The sequence below is a fragment of the Euprymna scolopes genome, chromosome 7, assembly GCF_053919585.1.
Source record: "Euprymna scolopes isolate OS-2025 chromosome 7, ASM5391958v1, whole genome shotgun sequence".
Taxonomy (NCBI): Eukaryota; Metazoa; Mollusca; class Cephalopoda; order Sepiida; family Sepiolidae; genus Euprymna; species Euprymna scolopes.
In genome coordinates, this window is record NC_136488.1 from 39,782,868 (window position 1) to 39,805,854 (window position 22,987).

The 22,987-nt window shown below is 30.7% G+C and overlaps 1 protein-coding gene across 4 annotated transcripts in view; it reads left to right on the top strand.

Moving 5' to 3' along the window:
• The window catches only part of LOC145279686 (FERM, ARHGEF and pleckstrin domain-containing protein 2-like), a 324,554-nt gene that overhangs the window by 86,911 nt on the left and 214,656 nt on the right, over positions 1-22,987 (top strand). For all 4 annotated transcript variants that reach the window (XM_080130959.1, XM_080130961.1, XM_080130960.1 and 1 more), the window contains exon 2: positions 6,430-6,547. The gene's annotated coding sequence lies outside the window, so the exon portion shown is untranslated. The remainder of the gene's footprint in view (positions 1-6,429; positions 6,548-22,987) is intronic.

A 22,987-nucleotide genomic window follows, 5' to 3' on the forward strand; every position in this document is an offset into this window, starting at 1 on the left:
TGTCTACAAATGATGTAAGGATGTGATTTGGAAGATCATTAATGTAGATCAGGAATAGAGTTGGACCCAGGATGGACCCCTGAGGAACTCCAGCATTAATACTGTGAGCTTCTGATTTTTTGCCCCTCAACTACTACTCTTATGAACCTATCAGAAAGAAATGATTTAATAATTGAGAAGACATTTCCAGCTATACCATAGCTAGAGATCTTGTGAAGTAAACCTTTATGCCATACCCTATCAAAGGCCTTAGATATGTCAAGAGCAATTGCCCTAGAAAGGTTGCCCCCGTCAAGAGATTTGCTAATCCTATGAGATATAACTGTAAACACATCTGCTGTAGATCTAGCAGAACGGAAACCATATTGAGTGTCACTAAGAAGGTTATTTTTGTTGAGATGGTTGATTACTTCTGTATTCAACACAGATTCCAGCAACTTACTCATAACGCACAGAAAACTTATTGGCCTGTACTGAGAGGGGGATGAGCGATCACCATTCTTAAATACAGGGCATACTGATGAAATTTAAGGCTTATTATTAATTCATTTTTACCAGAATAATAATAATAATGATTTCATATATTCTAAGAATAACTGATTAAGTAACAAAGTATTGCATACTCATTTTACATGAAACATTTATGATTTTTTACATGAAACATAATGATTTATAATATTTATGAAAATGAGGTATTATGTTTTAAGATTTTTTGTCATTTTGGTAGTTACCATTTTCCATCTATATATATATATATATATATATATATATATATAACATCTATAAATATAAAAGGCAAATGCGGTACGCATATTTTTGTATGTCTCGAAAAGGCTTTTTTTGCCGACGGTCCCGGGGGGAAAGGGGTTACTATCGCTTAGAAGTGTTTATATACCTCCTAGATAATAATATCTAGGATTTGGAAACGCAGGTAGCATCTAGATTTATTTACATTGACTTTTATAAGATTTGCGCTATTGCACTCTGTCCCCTGTTTGTCCTGCGTTTTAGTATAAATACAGTGAAACTAAATTCAAACGGATGGTGTTCTCGGCTTTTGTGCAATCAGCTTTTGATCAATGTGTAGTTTCTCCTTATATCAGACAATTGCTATTCGATTTGGACAATGGGGAGCTGCTCCCCCCTCACTCACCATCATCTGGTGGAAGCGAAAACTAAAAATACTGCCATATCATCGTAACGATCCTGCAATGACCTCATTTAGCATCTTCCTGTCAATCAAAAACACGCTAATCAATTACTCTCACTGGTGGTCGAGACGGTTAAGTGGTTGGCTTTTGTTTCCACCTCCGTGTCAAGGCTTCCGGGTTCAATCTCACCTCCCAACCAAAACTATTTTTTTTTCTTTTACACCTTTAAACACCCCAGGCAATGTGTTTTTATTATCTCTCTTATTCTTTAGTTTACCTCCCCCCCCCCTCCTATACACATTGCATTGTTATCTTAAGATCGCAGGTTCGATCCGACAGGTTTATTTATGCCATTTTTTTTTTTGTTTTGGTTTTTCCGATTTTTTAACATCGTCTTTTTTATAATATTTTAAGCAGGGTTATTACTTCCCCCCCCCCGCCATACACACACCTACAAACACCCAAGCAACGCCGGGTACCCCCCGCTAGTTATTAATAAAGTAAAATCGTATAAATCAACAGGATACAGCTTTGTTGACTGGCTTTATTCTGTTGCTTGCATTCTTGCAGGAGGGACCACTTAATGGTTGCAAACATTCCTCAGCGAAAGTGGTGCTATAGAAACAACTGAATTTGAATTTAGCACACGCAAGTTGTCAGATTATGCGGTGATTTAGTCACCACCTCTGTCAATTATTGAAAAGGGGGCAAAAGTAAGGATTAAGAACTTCCCCCTATCTCTCAAAATGTTAATTTTGTCATATTTTGAAGATTTAATTGGGAAGGTAGGAGAAGTAGAAGATATTTGTTTCATCAAAGAAAGACTTTCTGTCTCACTCCCTCGTTCATGGTCATTTATAATCTTTCGCAATGTTTTTGTGTTTATTTCTTGACCAAACATTTTTCATGATTTTTTTTTAGTATACAAAAAAGTTCAAACAGAAAGGACTCTGAATATTCTTTTTACACACAAGGGTAATTTTAACAGAATTTAACGAATTAAAAAGCAAGAATAACGAAAAGTGGTGGTCAGCACTTTTAGTATATATATATATATATATATATATAAATTTATAAAATATATATAACGATTAAGCTACACTGAATATTCTGCGTTTCATCCACTATAGGATTCGTCAGGCTTATGCGCAAATTCTGTGGTTGCTTCTTGTTTTTATATATGTTGAGGATTTTAGTTAGCCAATCAGCTTTCTAGTATCCACCGCGCCCCTTCCTATCAGCCAATGGGCATGCATTTTATCGAACAAAGGATCTGTTTTAGAACTAGGTTAGTGGTTTAAGGTAGACGTTTTCCTTCCTTTTTTTTATATATATATATATATATATATATATATATATATATATATGTATGTGTATAGAATAAAAAACACAGTATAAAAACAACACTAGCGAACAAATACTGGAAACTCAAAGAAAGCGGACATTCGCCGGTAGTCGAATGGAAAATAATGAGACAAGCTACCACGTGCAGACATTTAGACGACCCATGTAAATTATGCCTCCATGAAAAATTTGCTATCCTGTACTTTAAAGAACCTCAAAATCTATTAAACTGTAGATGAGAAATAGCAAACAAACTGTGTTCACAAAATAAAACTTACTCTAGCATAGCAATACAAAATAGCTTTAAAACTAACAATAACAATAGAAAACAAACAAATAAATAAATTAAATAAACATGAATATACATAAACGATCACACACACATATATATATATATATATATATATGTGCATGTGTGTGTGTGTACACATAGGTATATTTATCTATATATATATATATATATATAAAAAAAAAAAAAGGAAGGAAAACATCTACCTTAAACCACTAACCTAGTTCTAAAACAGATCCTTTGTTCAATAAAATGCATGCCCATTGGCTGATAGGAAGGGACGCGGTGGATACTAGAAAGCTGATTGGCTAACTAGAAATCCTCAACATATATAAAAACAAGAAGCAACCACAGAATTCGTGCATAAGCCTGACGAATCCTATAGTGGATGAAACGCAGAATATTCAGTGTAGCTTAATCGCCATATATATTTTATAAATTACTAACTAGCTCTACCTACGTATTGAGCACTTTTGAAGTAAATACTTAAAGTTTACGCATAAATCTATACTTTCGTATATTAGGTTTATGTGAGTAAATGAAGTAGTTTATATAAGTGGGGGGGGGCTGTAAATTATCACCCCACCCCACTCAAAAATGAGATATTACTTTATTTAGGCAGTTATGTGTAAACACGAAAAATACTTCAAGAAAAAAAAAATGCAATTATTTCACACTAGCAGGGAGACCCAACGTTGCCCAGGATTAAATGAGGATCCACAAATATTCTACCCTCTCATACTTTTATTTTTTATTGAAGTCTGTGAAATCACCCGTTTTACAATCAAGTTGATTGATTGATTGATTGCTCTAGTTGGGGACCAATCATGGTGTAGTAGAAAGAAGCTTTACATGCCTCCCTGCATTGACTTAGTCCACAATACATTGTAATCTACATTGCACTGTAAAGAATCTACTATTGACTTTATAAAATTATTTAATATAATGCCTTGAATTAGAGTTTAAAATGCAAAAAGCCAAGTACCATGATTCAATTGTGTTCTAAATAGAAACATTTATTTAGGAAGCATCCCTGTCTTACCAAAGAACCTACTGTTGATTTTATATGCTGGGCCTTTCTGGTTGTGTGTTGATAAATCTTCTCGAATGCAATTGTAATATTAGGCTATATAAGGTGTTAAACACTCCCAGAGATATCAAGTACATTTGTATAAAATTTTTTAAAAATCGGCTCAGCCATTTTGGATTCCATAGGTAACGAACTCACAACGGCTTTTATATATAAGTAAAGATATGAATTCAACGTAAAATGTCCATTTTCAGTCTATTCTTGCAATTTAAAGTAGTTAACTATTTTTCTGTTGTTATAGGGGATAAAGTATATTTTTCTTCTTTGACGTGGGATGTTCTTTTTAGACAATTATGTGTGGTTTTTACAAGTCTTTTTGTTCTTTTTTTTTTTTGGTCGGGGGGGGGGCACTCAGTGATTGGGTTAAAGAAAAGGTTTTTATGGGAACAACATTCAGATCCAGGGTTAATGATAGGGTAAGTAATTATCTTTTTCTTTACAAACTTTTTAATAGGAATTTCTTCTCTTAAAAAAAAAAAAACGGTGCAGAATTTATCTAGCATAGCAGAATTTTTATTTTTGTTAACTACATCAAAAATCTAGAATGACCTGGAAATGGGGAATCATTCAATATTAAATTTCATGTATGTGGGAGGCAAGTTTGGAAATTTACCTTAATTTCAAATCTTTTTGCCTTTGGCACTCACATTTCTGATCGAGAAAATTTTGAAGAGAGCTATCTCCTAAGGTATTCAAATAATACCTTACGACTGAACATGTCCCTGGCAAAAATGAAACTTATTTTTAAATTCTATTCTATATTTTGAACAGGCAGATAGATAGATACTCAAATGCATGTTAGTAGGCATTTTCTACGTCATCAAAGAGTACCGTATCATCAACAAATTTTATTTTGTAGAAAATATCTTAAGTATTTTGCCATACTTCTGTGTGTAGGTATTATTTTGAGGCTAAGTATTTCTGTGACATTTGAAAATGCATTAAATAACTTTGCAATGAAGGTCATCATTAGTCGAGTCTGGAGGGACTGAATGGTAGCCATCCACTGTGTCTAAGATCTTTTGCATACATGTTGTTTATATTGGAAGTTTAGATGTTGATAGTTTATTGCTTTAAATCTTCATCATGATTTTTGAAAATCGTTGTAGCAAATTGATCTAACAATTATTCTTTCAGCCTACTGATATTTTCATTTGCTGGAAATGAATTTTAGAATATTTGGATGGTTGTGGTCTTTCAGTACAAGTTTAAATATATGGACCAAAGAGTTTATGCCATGTTGTGGATGCAGAAATGAAGCATTGTGTGTTAAATTAATTGCAGGCATTGTTGGCACTTTTATACATTTGAAAAAGCATAAAGGTAGTATACGTATATATGTATTGCTAAAGCATAGTATATTTTTTTGCATACACACGTGCACATACATATATAGTACTTGCTTTGACATCCTTTTCTCTTTTGGATTCATTTTTGCCTTTTGAAATGAAATCCTATGCATCATGAGATTTGATTTTGAATCTCCAAAAATTCAATGGTGTTACGTAAACAGTTAGAATGAACACTAACGAAATCTGGGCAGCCAGTAATTATAGAACTTTGAGTAATTTCATCAATGACTTGTGCAACTAAATAATTGCAGGTAGAGATCGAAGGTTCGTGTGTGGTTTTTAACACATACCGATCCATTTTAGACTTATTAAACTTGTGTTGTAATTTTTGAGTGAAAGTGATAAGTGTTGCACATAGTGCTCTCACATAATTATAAAATGTTTCATCAAAAGTATTTATGCAAAGTTTTTTTAGCATTGAATGATGTAGCATGGGTAGCCTGTCAGCCATAAGTTTCTGCTCATGGAGCTTGTCATCAATACGATTTTCTCACAATCATCTGGTTATGATTATGTAAAATTATCAGAATAAATATCTAACTTCAGATTTTCTTGTAAAAGTATTAAGTATCTTTTCAGTAACAAACGTCAGTCAACCACGGCTAAGTTTGTTGTTTATCGAAGTTTGAGTTGCCGTTTTATGTTCTATGATAGTTTCTCTTCTATTTATAAATGATGACATTTAATCTGAAATCACTCATCAATAATATAACTTTCATCTGTGTTTTTGTATACATTTGTTGCAGTCATTAGCATATGCTTATATTTCAGTCAGGTTTTCAACTTGGATGTGCCTTTTGATTTCATGTTTTTATCTATAATTTTCTTCAATACCATATGTACGTGCACGTATGCAGACCTATTTTTATATGTCTAATTTCTCTGTATTAAATATGACTAATCCTTACGCATACAGTAGGTGCTTTGTTTAACATTGAATAACCTAAAAAAAAAAGATCAACATGCTATAAAAGAAACAAAATAAATTTATTTGCTTTCTTTTTTTGCAAAATAAAACCTTTTTTTCCTTTTATAAATTCCTCGTTGATCACCTGAAAGGCATTTTGTAAAACATAAAATGCATAATAGATTCGTTTTTATGCTACAAATAGTATTCATAGAATTATGTATTGTAAAATGTATTTTTTTTTTTTAATATCTGTTCCCATTTAAGTTTCCTTTTTTCCCTTTCCTTTCTTGCAGGGATGAACTAAACTCAAAGCAAATGGATTGATTACCTAATAACTGGGGGGGAGAGAGAGGATGCCTGTTACTGCTGCTGCTGCTGAGGACAGTATAGCATAATTACCACTATACATGGGTAAGTGTTGCAAAACTGCTCAAACCTAAAAAGCTTCTCTTTCTCATCCTCATCGTAACAATCATCCAATCTGCTTGGAAAATTTGAACTATTTCCTCTTTTGATATTTTTCCCCCTTGAAATAAAGCATCAATCATTTGGAGTTATAACTATCAATGTTCTGAAAGTGCATACATTGTATTTATCAGAAAATCCAAAGTGTGTGTGTGTGTATATGTATGTGTGTATATATATATATATATATAGCAAGTTTCTTTCATTTCCAAAGAAAATCATCAGAATCAGTACTATATTAAAGCTGGGTACATCCGCATTTGTTATTTGGGGCTTTTTTTCCTCTATGCTCTGGCACAAAATATGTACTCAAATATGTTATAGTATTGAATTATGTTTGTAGAAAAAAATTAATTCTCTTAATAAGCTGTAATTTGTAATTAACTGAATAAGTCTACAATCTCTTGCTTAATTATGCATTTCTTTCACCTATTTTCACCATGTTGATTCAATTGCTTTCTAAAAGTTCTGAATATCTGTGAATATTTAGGAAAGAGTATTTTTAATACAGTATTTTTCTATCTAATTTACTTATTTAATCATACACAAAGTAAACATGTAAATTAGATAGCAAAGTAATGTCTCTTTACATGTATATTATCCATATTGATAATATAGAAGTAAAGAAATTTATTATTTTAATTTTTACAAAAAGAATGTTTTACCTGAAATATCATTATTATTCAACTGAAACGAAAATGGAATAGTCATAATGGTTCACATACAACTGGCGGAAAAGTTGTATCTTAACCATCAGAAGTTTTATGAAACGTTTGACAATTATATTTCAAGATTTATAATAGAATTTAAATCAAATTTCAGAATTAAAAAAATCTAAAAGAGCATGAATTTAATGTGTTTAAACATTTCATCACTTGAGCATGGAAGAACTCACCAGATTTTCTTTTTCTTACATGGACTACTGACGACTTGGATTGCTTAAACCTTGAACATAATATTGAATCTTTTACTTCATGGAAGATTTTCCTGGTATTCCTATGAAGGGCTTGCTGAATTTTGATGCATGATTTTCTTATGATGAGAGATTTTTTACCATATCTTGAGTTAATTGCCATTAAATCTTATTTCAGCATAAGTAAAATTCATGTTTGAGATTTTTCATTCCAAAATTTAATTTAAATCATATAAATCTTTGAAAATATATGATTGAGCTCTTTTTACTATGTATTAAATATTGAGCTTTCACTTGGCAATTTGATTTGTATAGTTTATCATAAGACTTTTTCTCCTACAAATTTCACTTATAATAGAAACGACATTTTATATAGTGTATTATTCCTTATTTATTTATATATATACTCATGAGGGAATACTCATGAGCTAAAAAATTGGGCCAAGCGTGAAAGAAGGAAGAAATCGATTTTTCAATATTTTTCTATGAATTTTTGTTAATTTTAACTGAAAATTCCTATTTTGCAGATCATTATTATTATAGCATATAATAAGTGGAAAAATTAATCTTAAAAATGGTAAAACCGCATCTTGGCAAGGATATAAAAAAAACAAATTGCAGGATTAAGGTAGTCCAAAATGACTTACAAGCAAGTTTTTGATATTTTAAGAAAAGTATGTGAAAACATTTCTTTCTGTAGTGAAGTAAATTGATCAAAGGTTCAAAGTCGAACGCTTGGTAAAAGGGAAATCTGGATCTGGTCGCCTTAGAGCATCCACTTTGAAGGACGACCACAGGCTTAAATTAACTGTTTTGAAGGATTGAAAGAAAACTTATGTTGACCATAGTAAAGAATTCAAAATGGGCTGGAAATTCTCTTTCTAGATATAAAATATCTAGACGAATGAAAGAAATGGGATTTTTTTCTTCTAAAAGGTGTGCAAAGAAGCCATTTTTATCTAAGAAGAACATCAATGATAGAAAGAGATTTTTGTCGTGTTATGGCAAGAAAGATACAGACTAGTTCAGGAATGTTTTCTGGTTAGATGAATCAAGATTTTGTCTTGTTAGTGATGCTCCCGAATGGTGCAATCGAAGAACTGGAGAAAGATTTTTGCCAAGTTGCATAAAAACGACAGTTAAATATGGGAATAGAGGGATAATAGTATGGGGAACTTTTACTGCACCAGGAGTTGGGGAACATATTATATGTGAGAAGTCGATCAATGCAAAGGAATACATTTGAATATTAGAAACAGGACTTTTATTAAGTATACAGAAGCTGAGAATATCCCAGAACATTATTTTCCAACATGATATAGCCCCTGCACACACTGCTAAAGTCACAAGAAAATGGTTTTCTGATAATTCATCTCGTGCATTGGCTAGAAGAACTTTTTCAAATAATGACAAACTGTGGGAAGCTGTGCAAAGCGAATGGAATAGCATCTCCTCTTTGCAGTGTTCCACTTTGGTTGAGAACATATCTAAAAGGATTTATCTTTTAAAGAAATCGAAAGGGAATGTGATTCCATACTAAGCATTTATTAAATTAAATGTCTTGTTCTGTGTTATTAGTTTCGTTTAAGTTTCCTTGTTCAATTGTTCTTTGTTCAATATAGCATTTAGTGTAATAAAATGTATAAAATTTGTTTGGCCCATTTTCTTTGCTCACGAATGTGTGTGTGTATATATATATTTATCTGCATGCATTTATATTTATGTTTAAAAAACTAAGGACCTGAAAACCAAACACAAAATAACATGCAGAACCATAGGCAGCAATAAAACCTGTACTAGAAATTATTTTAACCACTTTGCCACGGAGACAGACATGTAGATTGATGTGAAAATAATACCAAAGTTTTAACATTATATACTAATCAAAATTCACTGTTTGTTTTATGTTGGCTCATTATTGTAGTGTCATAAGTATTATCATTATGGATATTTATTAATATCCAATGCATTTTATTAATGAACTAGCGAGGGGTACCCGGCGTTGCCTGAGTGTTTGTATGTGCGTGTGAAAAAAAACGGAAGCCTTGACGCGCATAGTAAAAAAAAACAGGTGCCCGTGAAAAAAAACCCAAAGCCTTGACGACGCACAGTTGGAAAATAGTAAAGTGTGAAAAAAATACAGGTGTGCGTTTTTGATTGACGTGAGAGCGATAGCTATTCAGCAGTTAGGATTTTGTGCAGGACAGTTTTTAAATAAATAAATCGGTTTGTTTGTTTTTAACTAAGTTCGGGGAAAACCAGCTCCCTGTTTATTAGGGGAAGTGTCTTGTCTCGAAATGAAAGCTACCGTCTGATATGACGAAGTCGACATTGAACAAACGTTACTTAGCTCTCTAGAGACCACTGGCTCTGGGCCGGTGATAAGAGTCGAGTTTCGCTTTTTGTTTATACCGAAAACCGAATGTAACGCGTGCCGATGCGGGAAATGTGGAATAATTAACGTTTGAAAGTCAATAAAATTAAATAGACAGGCGAGCTCCGTGGTTAAGTGTGAGATATTACAATTTATGGATGATATAAAAAGTTGTGAAGCGAGCGAGTGCTTCTCTGAAAGAAGCCTTTTGTGGACATCGAGGAGAAGCGTACATACATACATACATTTTCGCTTTTATATTTATAGATGTCTTTATAAATATTAGTTTTGTAAAACTTTAGATGATAATCTTCCTCCTATTTCTCATATCTTGGAGTTTATTTCATATTTTCTTATCAATTCCATTCACCACTTCCTGTTCTAAATAATGCAAATAAGGTATTTTTCTTATTGATTTTTATTTATTTATCTATTTTACTTATATTTTCTCACTTATCAAAGCCGAAAGCCCCTCGAAGATGAAGGTTAAAATCATGAATGGATTGTCAAGTGAATGATGATAGGTTTGAAAATGATGAGTAAAATGAATAAAATTTGACAACTGGTGAGAACTGCTTATAGTAGCAATACACATGAAAACATTTAAATGGCTTAAAATATTTCAATATTGGTATATATAGAAAGAGCTTGATAAGCTAAGAAAGAATCTTTTAAATTTTTAAAATCCAATTAAAATCAAGGAAGTTATGACTATTTATATGCCCTGCATGTTTGGATATTTTCCCCTCTTTAAGACCATATGCGTTTTGTCACATTTTTTGCACTACTTTTTCAGTAAAAATACTATAACTTTGTTAAAACGCAAGACTAAGCAATGAAATTTGCCATATAAGTGTATTTTTGTGCAAGGAATCTGAATATGCTACTGAAAATCTCCAGAAATTAATGGTTTCCAAATAATCTGTAGTAAATGCACATAAATATGCTGCGATTACTTAAAAATACCAAGTATTCATTAAAAGAAAAGAAGTTAGAGAACTCAAAGTTTAGTTGTAATGCTTTTTATGTTCCAAAAACTGAAATCGAAATCTAGGATTGGTTAAAAATGAATATATTGCAATATTTCTTTGGTATTATTGTAGATTAGTACCTTCTGCTACCCCTCCCCCATCTGACGACCTCTCCAAAACATGTGATTCTACCTTTATAGACAATTGTATGTGAACAACTTGAAAAACTTTAATAAAAGATAGACAAAAATTATTTTAGAATTTAATGTAAAATGATTTCCCATTTTGAATCATTCGAGCGTTTATGGGCAGTTACCCCCCCCCTTTTCCTATGATAGATAAATCCTGGGTGTTTTTTTGTTTGTTTGTTTTCTAAAAGGCGATTATGCGTGGTTTTAAGAGGGTCTTTGTGCAATTATGAGAAGGTGGGGAGGTTGCCACTCTGACTTTGAGTTAATGATAGGGCTAAGGAAAATTATGTGTGAACATCCTGAAGACTTGATAGAAACAAAACAAAAACAATTTTAGAATTTAGAGTGGGGGTTGGTTTCACATAAATGTAAAATAATTTACCATTTCAAGACGATCCTAGCATTTTAGGATAGTTGACCAATTTATTTTTTTATGGGAGATTAATCATGTGATTAGTTTCCATTCGATAATAATTCACTGAAAACATTTTTTAAGGGACGAAAATTAGAAGTGTGGGTACCCTTCGTACACGCGAACCAAAATGATAGTTCACATTTTCACTTGTTAAAATATTTTAAAATTTACTGCTACCCAATTTTTAAAAATATTTGTATGGTTGATAACAAAATAGCTCTAACTAAACATGTAAGAATTTTTATTTATAACCAGATTTTCAATTAAAAAAAAAAATCGATTTGAAATAAAAATAAACGACAAAAATAAAACGTCTGTTTACGCCATTTTATCGCTGCTGCTGCTACTATCTACTATATACTAGAGAAGTTTTGATTCAAATTCATAACGATTTTTTCGGATATTATGTTTTTAAATTGCTACGTACCACTAGAGAAAACGCTGTCCAATCATCTTTTTTAAGAATAAACATAGTAAAAAGATTGTTTTATTTAATAGTGAGTGTCCGAAGAAAATTCTTTTCAAAATTTTCAATACTCATGATTTTGAAATCTTTTTTTTAACACAACAAAAAAACGAGTCATCAAATGAATTTCGGAGACTCGAAATTATTAAAAATGACATCTCTTTTGGCTAATTTCCAAATTTCATTAAAAAATTCTTCACAGAAACACGGTACGAATGTTTAAAAATCAGGGGGTGTCGTTATAAAATCTTACCGAAAATGTTGTTTTATGATGTTCACATTTTTATCATTTATCTGCTTAAAACTCTAAAAATATATAATGTATGTTATTATTTACTAATTCATTTGAAAGTATATTAATTTCTGAACAAAACGGTGGTATTTTGAAGACTTAAAGTGCTTTGGTTTTTAAAATATGACTATTTTAGCAGAAACCCCTTGAAATCTGTGATTATCCAAAGCGTTTTAACGGCCATGTGTATTGCTACTTATAGCAAGTATTTAGAGGCTATCATAATGTAGTTTACAGGGAAGCAGTCATGTGTTCAGATTTGGTCATTCTTATAAATGCAGGATAGTTATCCGAATAAGTTGGCCTCGAGTTCAGATATGAAAATCTTGTGAACGATGTTGAACCGCTGTGAAAATTACTTGAACTTGTTTCATGCATAAAAAGAATGTCTTAGTTTAAATGTAAAATTAAATTGGTCTATTCAAAAAAATATTTGTATAAATATTCTCAATTTTTTATATTCTTAATAGTTGTTAAACATCAAACTTTTGCCTCCAACACTACATTATGACTATAGTATTTTTGTATAGTCATTTTACAGTTAAATAACAGTAGATTTAAATTATTTTAATTTCCAATCAACATTAATTATTGAGATATTTTTGGCATTTTCTATCAACTTTTGTCTTCAAATTACTCCAAATGATGCATTGTAACTAGAATTGGCACTTCCACCTTACAAACTTCAACAGGAATGAGTCCAAGCTTATTTTCCAAGGAAGAGATGGTTCATTTTTTTTTTTTTTTTTTTTTTTTTTGTCTTTTTAGTTAAAATCGTGTCAGAAAATTATATATTTTCACTTTAATTTGAAAGAAAGAGGAATAAATAGAGATCTTGCCAGAGATAGTTTGGAGTTCAATTTCTTAGCACCATTCAACAGATGCCAACATGGACATTTAACTGAATATGATGATGGTGATTAACAACAGAAAAAAACGTTTTACAATAGTTTAAACTTAACTATTTAATTCTTTCGAAAAGCACTCTAATATAACTTTGAAAACTTGTATTGTTTAAAAATATATACTTTATTGACTTTGGGTTGAAAATTTCCTGAAACTTAGGTACTTTTTTATGATTAAAAGAATTGACATATTGGTTTTTCAACAAAAAGCAATATCATATATAGACTCTCACACAGGCACTATTCAGAAATCCATTTGAAACATGTTAACTTGAAGAAAAAGTAATTAATATAGCTCAGCTATAATAGTGTCCTCTGCATTTGCTTATACAATCTATATTGGGCTTGTTTCTTTTGAAAGATAACTATGAAATGTTATATAACATAACAAGATATCCTGCTAAAATACTAATTAATTTTTCTATGTTTTCTTTCTTTACTAAAATAATTTCTCAAAGGAAAATAACTTAAACAATTCTTATATTGTTTATTAGATTTTATTAGATTTCTAATGAACAATTACCTTGGCGGTCCAAAGAATTGAAGTAGCATGCATTTTTTTTTTTTTTTTTTTTTTACAAGAGAAAATTTCACTTAACACCAGGTATAAAATGGATGAAATTTCATGTAAAAAAAGAAATAGTCATTCTAAGGTATTGCTTTTAAAACAAGTTATGTTGATTGGCTGTTTCTCTTGTCAGTAGCAGTTGTTTTGCATTGCCCACTAAGTTGCAAAATGAGAAAGCATCTTTTGATTATCAGTGATTATTGAGGATTTGTCCTTTGTGAACTGATCAAAATAAGAGTCGCATGTCAATATTTTGTTACAATTAATCTCTTATGAACTATTGTCTTGCTAATTGATCATGTGCATCACTGTTCTGAGCAAATTTGTTCCTTCTGTCTGTTGACTGGGATATTCTGTCCCATTATATGGATTGCCGGCAAACTTCCTCATTGAAAAAGATCTTTTTCTTTTCTTCATTTTATTTTACCACTCCATTGTTTCCTCAAACACTTCTTAGTTATCTAAGGAATTCCGATCAATATTATTAAGAAGTCGATGCCTTTGTTCAGTCTCGAAAGACTGAGGATACCCCTGTAGAGGCAGTTGCGCATCTAATTGTGAGGCAAGGGTTCCGCAATCTCCAACCACTCGTCTCCTGAATCAGCATTTTTGAGCCCAGCTGCAAGGAGAAGTCCAGGACGACTGGAAACAATGCCGATATAAGCGGAGAGCACATACAGTCCCAAATGGTCATCGATTTAGTACTGATCAGGTTCCTCCAGGAACCAGTGTGTCAACATGATTATTCCGTATTCATTAAAAACTAATATATTTGGATATCCTTTTTTTTTTTTTTAACCAAAATCAGCATTATTGTGCATTGTTCTCATTTTCTTCATTTACATCATATCCTTTAGAGAAAGAAAGCATATTGGAAATAGACAGAAGTAACAGTGATGCATAAAGAAGCCTTTGAAACTCTGTTCTCATAGTCAACTCATAGTCAACCTAAAAAAAAAATAGTAAATGGAAAATGTGACTAATCATTGAGTATATTTTTAAGAGAATGAATAAATTGATATTGTAAATCTTTGGCATGTCTAAGTTATTTTTCTACCTAAAGTTATTATCCAGTTGTGAGGCATGAATTCTAAGATGACTACACAGTTCATATGAAACCATGATATGTTCATGAAAAAACATTCAACAGAATCGTTAATGTAACATTTCACTAACTTGAATTTAATGATTCTCCGTAATCAATATATAAAAAAAAAAATCAACATCATACATTATAAAAATGTATTAGATTCATTAAATCAAAATTACATTTTTACAAACTTTTACTAAGCATTTCTGAATAAAAGTTAATTTTAATGAGTTGCTTTAGTTGTGCATGTATTAACCTATGTAGCAAAATATCGACAATAAATGAACTATGCGAACAGATGAAATACTAAGAAAAAATATCAAACTTGTAGTGCAACACATGAGCATAGTTTTTAGCATACAACAAGCAAGTGTTGAGGCTAGCTACTATGAGCTCAGTAGTGCTTGTTTCTATCAAACTAGCATCACCAACGATTAGCTGTAACAGGTGTTTCTCATACGGAAAACAAGTGGAAAAATTGCATATTCACCACCAAATGGTCGTCACCTGTTTTGTAAATTGTCTTGTAATGGCGCTTAACTGACTGACACACGATATGTGTCCACTTTTTTTTTTTTTTTTTTTTTTTGCAAGTATTCCCTTATTGCTACAGTTCACCTAATCACTTCTTGTTATCAATAAGAATGCTTGATAAAGAAACTTTTGGTCTAATAGTTTCAGTTATGATAGACTTTTCCATATTTATTTTGGTAATCCTTTTTTATTCTCTCATCCAATGTTTTCTTTTTGGTTATATTCCCAGATAACAATTACAAAAGAAAATAAAATTCAGTAACACTGAATTAATTTTGGCAGTAAATGGAAGAAAACAATAGTCCTTTATTTCTTTTTGTTTAATTTTATGATCAGAAAAAAATCCATTTCTAACCTTTTGTATGGCAAATTGCCAAATATCATGATGGTGGTGGGGGCAGCCTCATGCTTTTTTCCAAAGTTTCACATGAGCTTTAAATATCAGTTTTAAACAAAGTATTGATTAGATTTATTATCTTCAAGTTATTTGTAAAACTCTGAATAAAGAGTAAAATTTCCAATTTTTATTGAAGTAAAAAATGAGTTGAATGTTATCTTTGTGTTTGTTTGTATAAAACAAAATACATTCTTGTAATTTTATCCAATGTGAATGATAATAATTAAAAGTATATTAATAAAACTAAAATACTCCGATTTATTCTTGTAAGTTATAATAAACGTGATCGAAAGTTTAAATAGTGGGCAACTCCAAAATCTGTAGCAGAAAATTGTAGAAAAAATATATTATCACCCTAAAAGGTGTCACTACATGTACCATCCCAAATGATTGTGAAAGGGTTTCTTCTAAAACAGTTTTAGAATGACTTAACATTATTTTAGAGTCCCTATTTATGTGTTTTCTCATGAGGTCAGTTTTTAATATTTGAAAAATTCAGCTTCTTAAAAGGGACACTTTGGATCAAGACAAAGATTCAAATATTCTCAGTCTCAGATTTCTTCTCCTGTGAGAGAATACAGAACATTTTGATTTTTATTCTACCATTATTTTGCAATCTGAAACCAATAATCATTCCATTAAAATTCTATGTGTTAAAATAAGTCAAAATTAAAACTTCCTGATGCGTACACATTTAATTCAATAACAAAAGGTCAGGTAATGAATATAGAAATTACTAGACGAATTATTCGGGATATTTTATACAGGGTGTCCAAAAATGCATTGAAGAGTTTTGAACTTAGAATAAATTCTTAATTTTTGATGATATATATCTTTCTGTAATTTTAACACAATCTGACTAAGTTATTGGGAAATTAAAAGAAAAAAATGTAAAATTCAAACAATATTTATGAAAAATAATGTCTATTTGTGCTCTTTCCCAAACATTATTCATAACAGATTGCAGAATCTTTGGATTGCGATTTAACTACCTTATTTCGTTCCTGATGTTTTCCTTCAATTCTTGCAGGGTTTGAGGTTTGTTAACATAGACTCTTTCTTTAAGATATCCCCACAAAAAAAAAAGTCAGGGCTAGTCAAGTCTGTTTTGGAAAGAGCACAAATATGCGACGCTGAAAGTGAGCAACATTTAAAAGACTTTATTTTTCATAAATAAAGATTGTTTGAATTTTGCGTTTTTTTTTCTTTCTTTTTTTTTTTTTTTTTTTGAATTTCCCAATGTCTTAGTCAGATTGTGTTAAAATTACTGAAAGAGATCAAAAATAATCTATTTTAGTTCAAAACCTTTGTGACTTTTTGGATACCCTATACAAATATTTCATTTAATTGATAATTTACAATTATGAATTTTTATTAAGTATCATCAGCATAGGCAGTTTTAACTAGTGTTGGGACGATTCCTAATTTTTTTCCGATTCCAGGAAAATGTTGATTAACGATTCTGATACCAGGTACGATTCAGATTCCAATTCCTGTGGAATTGTTTTGAAATATACCATTATATAATCGAAAATTTTTGTGTAGCGAAAAAATTTGGTACAGCGAAAAAGTGGAAATACAATTAAGGGAATTTCGAAAACGATTTGATTTTTTTGTAAAATTTCATCCATTGAAGATAAAAGTCAAAACAAATATTTTAACCATGAATTAAACATGTACCATGAAATTAATAACAATCAATTTCAGGAGTTATTTTATATATTAAAAAATATAAAGAAAAAGTAAGTCATGATTAATTCAACAAAAATACAATAACATCAAATTTCAAGGGGAATAACATGTTTTGTTTATCTTTTGATATTCATTTTTTTGGTTTTATTTTATCTTTATCTTCGATAACTCTTTAAAATTTAACATTTTTTTTTGCAGCTTCAATCGCTAACTGATTTTTATTCCACTTTCTAGAATATTCTTATTTCTAAATGAAATTTAAAAATAACTAAATCTTTGATTAAATTTTTAGCCTTTATATTCAATCGTCTCAAATTATTCCTATTTATTTATTTGACTTTTTAAAAAATATTTTTAACAATAATGTTATTTTTTAAATCTAAATAAATTGGTTTGGTAAATGTTACGTTATGCTACAACAGAACACTGACCATTCTAATTTGTTTTTTTAAAGGTATTTGAGGTCGCTGACAACGAATCTGATAATCAAACCTGCCGCAAATTTACTGTTTGCATGGTATGAACCCCTAGACCTTGGGACTATTTTGTGCCATTTCACCTTCGGTAGTGTTTTTCTTACATGATTCGTTCATGTGTGAACGGGCGTAGTGAAATGTCTTATTACATTGCGGAGAAATCTTTCTAATAAGAAAGTTTAAACGAAAAAAAAAAAGCGGTTCGTTTTTTTTGTTGTTTTTTTTTTGTCTTACGTTGTTTTTAAATGCTTCTTTATAAAGTTTTCATGAGCAGTTTGCCAAAACATAGCAAACACATTTTTATGTTTTTCGTTCTTTTCAGGGGGGTATTCCATTAACAGGTGCTTTTGCAGTTTAATTAATCGTTTTTTCGTAAGTAACGCACTGACATTTACCATTTCAGAAAAAATTCTGTTTACATTGGGGAGCAGGGGGAATTTTTGTGAAATGGTAAATGTCAGCGCGTTACTTAGGGAAAAACGGTTGATTAAACTGCAGAAGCACCTGTTAAACTACATAAGTCCTATAATTGAATACGCCCACCCCCCCAAAAAGAACAAAAAACTAGTGGTGGGACGATTAATTGGAATCGTTAATCATAAGAATCGTGTATTTTGGGGGGAATTGGAATCGCATCATTAAGAAATGTCTTAGATTTAAGATTCTCTTATATTTTTTAAGTTGAACTGTTTGTTTGAAGTGAGATTAATGCTGTCAAAAATTTATGATAAAAACGTCATAGAACTTTTCATAACATATTAAATATGATGTACAAGAATTTTATTAACTACTTTAAAGGTAATCTGTATTTATCTTAATGAGTTTCGAAATTTCTTAGAATTTTTTTCTTTCTTTAATTCTTTGATTAAAAAAAAAAAAAATTCTTTTTTACTTTTAGCTGAACTTGCTTTTATATTTCACCATTTCGTTTTTTAGTAATAAATGCTTCTCTACATTAAACACCGACCTTGTGTCTAACTCTGCCCCCGTGGGGAGGCAAGTAAATAGGAAATAATATGGCGGCTGAAAAACGTTTTTCGACCACCATAAAAGCATTACAATATATTTAAACCCTGAAGAATTTCCGCCATGCACACTTGTTGTTCTAAGTTAACTAGCCACTACTTGTGTTTCAAACTTTAAAAAAAAAAAAAAGCACTTTAAAATAGTAAAAACACTAAAGTTTTTTTCGTTTTGGAAGGAAGGTTTCAGGCGCTCCTATTATCTCAAAGAACCAGCTATGTAAACACTTTGCAATATTTTTCAATAACTATTTAAAAAAAAATTCTTTACAGTCAATTTTTATTTAAAATTAAGAAATTATTTTCTAAAATATTTTGTTTATATGTTTACATTTTGTTTTTAAGTAAAATTAAGAAATTAATTAAAAAAGTATTGTTTATATTCATCTTCATTCAAAAGGGTTATTTTTTTGGTAGCTTCACCAGTTGTTAACCTAAATTTTCCGAATGTCAGCTATGGGAATGAGAGCTACTTATCTAAGCTTCACCGATTTTTGTTATGATTTATCTGTTTTTTGTTTGTTTTTGGATAGAGGATTTTTCTTTTTTTTTTTTGTCGGAGTTTATGTAATTGTTAACAGGAAAATTGGTGAAAGTAACTAATTATGGGCCTTGAAGTTTCGAAACACAGACAGCGCCTATGTATGTGACGGAATAGGAAACTCATTAAGATAAATAAAGATTGCCTTTAAAGTAGTTAATAAATTCTTGTATATCATTAAATATGTTATGAAAAATTCTATGACGTTTTTATCATAAATTTTTGACAGCATTAATCTCACTTTAAACAAACAGTTCAACTTAAAAATATAAGAGAATCGTAATGAAAGAATCTTAAATCTAAGGTATTTTTTAACGATGCGATTCCAATTCACCCCAAAATACACGATTTTTACGATTAATGATTCTGATTCCGACTAATTGTCTCACCACTAGTTTTAACGTCCGTTTTACATTTTAGCATGTGTTATAGACGGCTTTTAGAAATTGACTAAAAGTGATCAATGAATAAAAACAAAAAATTATATCAATTAAGTAAAAAAAAATATTAAATAAAAAATTCAATGTTCAGGTTGTGGAATTAAAAAAAATTGCATTGCTTTTTATTAAGGCTTGCTTCAAATTTGTTTCTTGAAATAAATGAGATCATGCAATAGATTCTTGAATATTTGTTATAATATATATATATATATATATATATATATATATATATATATATAAATATAAAACAGAATTTTCTCAAAATGGGAGCAGCAGTTAATGGGTAAAATTTCTTAGCTCTTTTCTCCTTTCCCACCAAGGTAACATGCTTTTATATATGATTTGCTGCATTTTCTATTGATAGAAATCTCAACCACCTCCCATGTGCATATGCACACACAGCATGCACAAACATACTTAGCTTTGAGAAGTTTGCTTTTTGATTGCAGAAAAAATAGTATTTTTCAGTATCAAAAGTTAAAAGTTTTTATTTTTTATCGAATCTAAGGAAACCTTCGCTAATCGCAATTCAACAGTTTTTTTAATTTATTTTTACTGATATAAAATATGTTAAAGCTGCTATTCTCTATAGAAGATTTGTAAAAAAAAAATAATACCAACTTCTTGATTACATTATATCTTAAAGAAAACAGTTTATAAATTGAAATGCCAACAAATTAAAAATAGCATATTGAGCACATGATTCTTGTTTTAACTAAACTGGAGTGACTATTTGACATGGCTTCAATGGGGTAGCTCTTGATGGGGCCTATGAAGATGATTTACTTTTCTTTATAGTAGTCCAGGAGTGAAAAGGTTTCCAGATATTTTCCTCTTTGGTGGGCTGGTATATGACCATTTTCACTTGAAATATATTTCAGTAATATTAACTATGGCTATTCATTTTCAATAGCTATAAGTTTATTCTGACTGGATTATACTCACAGGAATATGAGTGCTTCTATCTGGACTTAACATGTCAAGTGTATTCAGCAACTGATCTCTCACTTCAAATCCTTTTTGTCACATGATTAAACCAACCAGTCTGATGTCTACTTGTATTGTGGGCCATAATTGACTAGAATTAAAACTTGTCAATCATACCTAACAGGAAACCATATACATTTGCACAGCATAGTACTGCTAAGTAATATGCAACATGATTTCAGTGCTCCATAGTTCAATGATAATATCTACTCTGATTCAGATTAACCATAACAACCAATGCATTCTTATTTGAAGATAAAAAAAACCGATAGAATACCATGTAACATGTAACGGTATTCTATCGGCATTCCAGTGGCATTAACATCAAATTTAATGAACTTTTCTTTTCCTTCTATGTTGATGGTTGCGGCAATACCTACTTTTTTTGTTGTTGGAAATAGTTTTGTTATTGTATCACACAAGAAATAATAAAAAATTTTGTAGTTTTCAAATGATGATGGAAATTCATTTTAACATCTTAACATCATGGCTTAAGGTAAAGAAAGCCATAAATTTAATTGCATAATCATAAGGAACACATAATTTTCCATAATAATACCAAGTTTTGTAAGAATAACATAAAAAATAAATGTTGGATGAATTACTGAATTTCTTGAAATTATTAGATCCATATTTTAGCCAGCTTTATATAAATGATTATTAAAGAAAAGGTTCGGCTGTTTAAATTCTTATAACTTTTGAATCCTGTGCTCATCATCCATTCTGTCTCCATTGGGATCTTCTGATCACTCATTACATTTTGGTTTTATCTTAATCGAGAGAACTAAGTCCTTAGATATACCTCTCCATCATACTATATATCGATAATCTATGGCTGATTGGGATAACTTTCGAAGATTTTATACCTCTGCACTCCATGTTCAGAAAAAAACGTGTCCTCTACAGTATCTGATCTGACTGAATGGTTAATTGTTGATGTAGACCACTTCATACTCTTCAAGAAATTCCAGCAAAAACCCAAACAGCTTGCTGTGGTTCACCCCAGAATATGCCGCTGCCATTGCTCACAGAAATCACTATTTCCATTGCTTCCAACAAAATAAATGCTGTGAAACCCAAGCCACCTTTAGGACTCTCAGCAAACACTGTAAAAAAAAAAAAGTAATAAAAAATGCAAGAGATTCTGAACAGAAGCGTGTCCTCTATCCCTACCATCATCAATGGACCTGAAGTAATTTCATCAGCATCCGACAAAGCAAAACTCTATGTCAAGAACCTTGCAGCAAATTCTATTCTTTGTGATTAGGTCCACCTACTTCCGATATTTCCTCCTGTGACTGAAAAACACACTATTTGACATAAAAATATCTTTGATGTTGCCAAGCCTATCAAAAGCCTTGATTCCAAAGCAACTGGGCTTCGACAGCATTCCATGTTGGGTTAATTAACCTTTAAGTTAACTGTAAAGTAAATAAATAAAAACTTAACTTTTCTTCTTTAAATGGCTTCCTAGTGGAAGCTATATTGACGACAAAAGAAAAAAAAATTAATGTAATATTTTTTTCATTTTTTACACACACAGATGCAGACAGATATGTCTGTTTATTTTACATGTTTACAAGAAAGAAAAAGTATGTCACATACACGTTTTTAGAAAAAAACAAAGGGAGACAACTCCAGGTCACCTAATTTTACTACATACACCATCACTTAACAGACAAAGGGAGACAACTCTGTTGCTTATATCACCCATAAATAACGGTCAAAGTAAGACAGCTCTTCAATATTTAATAACCCAACGACATTGATAAATTTTCAATATTCCAGCCATAGTGTTAAAAAGGCTTCAACTGGAACTAGCTCCCATACTTAAAAAGTTGTTTAAACGTTGCCTTAAGGAGAAATGCTTCCCAACAGCCTGGAAAACTTCATTAGTCTGCCTCATATTTAAAAATTCTAGAAATCAATTCTCTCCATTTCAGTACAGACTAATCAGTCTCTTGTGCATCATGAGTAAGTTGCTGGAATCTGTGATAAACAGAAGTGGTCAACCAATTCAGAAAAAATAACTTACTCAATGACATGCAATATGGTTTCCATTCTGCGAGATCTCTAGCTGATGTACTGTTATATCATATATGAATAATGAAT